The 3,611-nt window shown below is 39.3% G+C and overlaps 1 long non-coding RNA gene across 1 annotated transcript; it reads left to right on the top strand.

Moving 5' to 3' along the window:
• The first annotated feature begins 463 nt into the window (after positions 1-463).
• Positions 464-2,735, top strand: LOC124662022. The gene is made up of 3 exons (XR_006990354.1): positions 464-1,445; positions 1,563-1,780; positions 2,291-2,735. It is a non-coding gene; the product is annotated as an uncharacterized LOC124662022 (long non-coding RNA).
• The last annotated feature ends 876 nt before the right edge of the window (positions 2,736-3,611 follow it).

Here is a 3,611-nt window from a genome sequence, read left to right as displayed (position 1 = left end):
CACCTAAATTGCTCGTATGAAGAAGTTTCACGACTCCTGGCTGGGACGGGCCGGGTCGTTGACCCTGGTAACTTTTTTCTGCATTTCTGGAAGACTGGGCCACGGACCAGTATGGTCAACCTGTAGATCCGCCAGTGCCTATATGCCACTATGTTCTGGCATTAAGATGGTGAGAATTGTCTTGCTAGAGTTATGCTTGTGTTTCCACTGGAAAGAAGCTTGAACTATTAGATTGATATATTCCAACAGGATGGTTAGCATTCTCCGTGACCCCTTCTAGATCATGCTCAGTTAAATTAAGGCTGCTATGAATTACCACTGGGTAACCTGTTGGTAAGGGGATATGTGAAACAGGGATAGCATCAGGACGTTTTGTTAAGATACTATCTGACATGTGTCAGAGGTTTGTGCAGTTTAGATTTACCTGTTAGATATAATAGTTCTCTCTTTTACCTTTTAGATTTACCTTTAACCTCTGCAGGTAATTGCTGTGTGTATGCGTAGTGCCACACTTTCACATAATATGATTCCGATGCATGAATTCTTCCTTAAAGCAGTGAAAGAAGCAATGCGGTCCTTCATTTGAAATATTGTTGAGGAATTTGGTTCTGCTACTCGAAATGAATAAAAGTTCCAAGTTTTGTTCGGTGGTGATTCTTAGGAAAGCTTATCAGCGAAGTGTTTAACACAATGATTCTGCAATGGCATTTGAGTCTTGAACTCTTGTTCTATCTATCAATTTTCGACTGGCTTAAGTTAACCGCTGCCGTTCTATTGTTGAAATCATATGTTGCCAACCTGGTACATTGAGTTAATGATATTGCTCCTCAGTAGTCACTTTGTTTGTTGTCTGACAGCTGACTTATCTTTTGCTAGCTTTTTGACACATCCATGCTTATGTACTGTATGTTTCATATGATTCTACAAGGCATCATGGAAACACGAATTAGCATTTGGAATTCACGAAAATGCTCTCATAGATCAGCTGACCTATCTTTTTCTAGCTTAGTGTGCAGACACGATGAATCTTGATTTGTATATATCTGTATTTCTTATTTTCTCAGGAACCGTGGGAACATATGTTGATTAAATTTTTTTGTTTGATAATGATTGAGATTTAGTTTCATGCTCGTCCAACTTAAGTGTGCTGTGCTATCCTGATGTACAACTGTTAAGATGCCATACTACCATGACAAAGAGACAGATACTTGCAAGTGATTGGATTATTTTCTGTACTGTTAAGGTGTATTGCATTAGGTGTTCTTAGTTTTGTCTGAATCAGCAGACCAGTTGGATTTTAATGAAGTATGAAGAAAGATATACGGGTTGTACTTCATACTGCCATTCTTAGTAATTCTTCCTCTTGTAACCGCAGGGGAAAAAATGAACTGGAGTCAGACTTTAGAAGGTTCTGGGAAGAATTCCGCTCTTCCAGCTCTGAAAAGGTATCTTGCTTCTTCCATTTTGTCACCGTAAGGCTAGAACATCTTGCTACAACATTCTTATTAAATCTTACAAACAGAGGCCGTGTTAACGATCACACAACCTGCATGTTCGCACAGGTCATCAGTTTATACAGAGAAGACCCGGGGCATAGAGAAAGAGAGACAGACAGTTGGAGAGTACCATGGCTGTTCAATTCTTCTCGCAGTTCAGGAGGGCGCCACTGATGCCATTGACAACATCATGTGCAAACTGAATATGGAGAGCCACGCAGCCTCCCGCCTTGACAGTGTTTGCCGACTACAACTTAAATGAATCATCCTCCACTAATGGGCTGGTAAGCGTTTCTTTTCATGTACTATATGTCCAGCAGAAACTAATGATACATGTACTGAAACAGAACTGGCATTTGAATTATATATGTGTAACAATCGTTTTGCCAGTGTTTCAGCCAGCTGGAACCCAATACCTCTGATGTAGTATACATGGCCCGTTCGCAACTCGTTGTTTACACGCAGCGCTGTTTGTCCAGATGCTATCGCTTCCATCTTATCACCCTATGAAAATTCCAATGTTCAAACGGATAGAAATAATAGCAATGTTCAAACGACATCAAAGAATACCAATGTTTTCCATACTGTCTTGTAAGAAAGAATGGTTTGCCAAAACAATGTTTTTGAAATAATGATCAGAAGCACAATTTTGTTAAGAATCGTCCAATAAGATTTTGTTTCATAGTTATTGTTAGCTCCTAGCTTAACATCATTATTTCAAGGTTGTGGTGGCTGTCAGGGTAGCTCTTTTGGAAAAACCTTTTCCACCTCACATTGTTTCATCTTATTTCAAGGTTGTGGTGGCTGCATTTGTTAATGGCTTGGCTGTATCATAAATGGGCAACTTCACCTCTACCCTCAGCAATGGATTCCTACTTCTGTTATGGTTGCCACCGGAAAAGGTGCTTCTCTAGGTGTTCTTATGAAAGGTGGCAATGCACTTCAGAAAGCTCACAAGGTAATCTTATGAGCCTTTGTATGCTAGTCTGTGTGTGTGCACATGTGCATGCCCATGTAATACAGAGGTAGAGACTCGGGTGGGATTTTCTTGATCTTATTTTCTGGTTTTTTAGAACTTTTCCGCACTCTATGTCAGGCTAAGGAGAACTCGCATCGGCACCGAAGAACATCAGTTTACCTTTAAGAGATCTCTGAAATATTTGAGGGTTATTGTGTGTTTACGGATTTTTGTTGGATTCAAGTCGAATTACTATTGTTTGTGATTTTACCACTCCAAATCGTGACTTAACTATACACTCCAAATCAGATATTTTAAAACGCATTTGTAAATTACCTTCTCTCCGCTATAGGAGACTATCTGAAACATTGGCTCTTTGTGTGCAGGATGTCTTCCTCACCTTCCACTGTAGAAGGGTTAGTATGCTCCACATTTTTCTCAGTATGCATTTATCTATCCTGTAGTGTCTCTAGATCTCAGTTTACTGTTAATACCCTTCAGGCTCTCAATTTAATCCATGGTCTGCATCAAACTATTTATTTGTTCAGGACCATGAACCATCAAATGGTGTATTTAATTAATGATTATTATCGGTTCTTTAAGACAAATAGCATGGTACTGTGTAGAAATTTCAGGTTAATTATGTTGAACAGGTTGCATTTGGCATGCTTGCAGATTTTTTAAAATTCCTGAATATGCACTAATAACCAGCTCAAGGGTTCTCTAAGACAAATAGCATGGTGCTGTGTAGAAATTTCAGGTTAATTATGTTGAACTGGTTGCATTTGGCATGCTTGCAAGGATTAGCTCCTTGCCCTACTATTCCATAACACTTGGAAGTAGTCATAACACAGAAGCTTAACTGAATTATAGAGATTTGGCATGTTTTGCACTATAAATTGTTTTGCACTATTACACTTTATAGAGATCATGAATCACATGCTAAGCTAAGCTGCCCCTGAATAGCTAAGCTGCCCCTGAAGATTAATTAATTCAGTGTGATGCTCAAGTTCACATAAAGCTACTGGAGACATGAGACATTAAGGTATCCATGGAGTTATAGGTGAACTGAGTGCCCTCTGTTCATACACCAACAAGTTCTATTGCAGAATGCAGATTGATTGCCATGGGCCTGAGCAGCCTATTTTTTAACATAA

The sequence above is a fragment of the Lolium rigidum genome, chromosome 6, assembly GCF_022539505.1.
Source record: "Lolium rigidum isolate FL_2022 chromosome 6, APGP_CSIRO_Lrig_0.1, whole genome shotgun sequence".
Lineage (NCBI taxonomy): Eukaryota > Viridiplantae > Streptophyta > Magnoliopsida > Poales > Poaceae > Lolium > Lolium rigidum.
The sequence above is the reverse complement of the archived record's forward strand: the minus strand, read 5'-3'. Positions and strand labels throughout refer to the sequence as shown.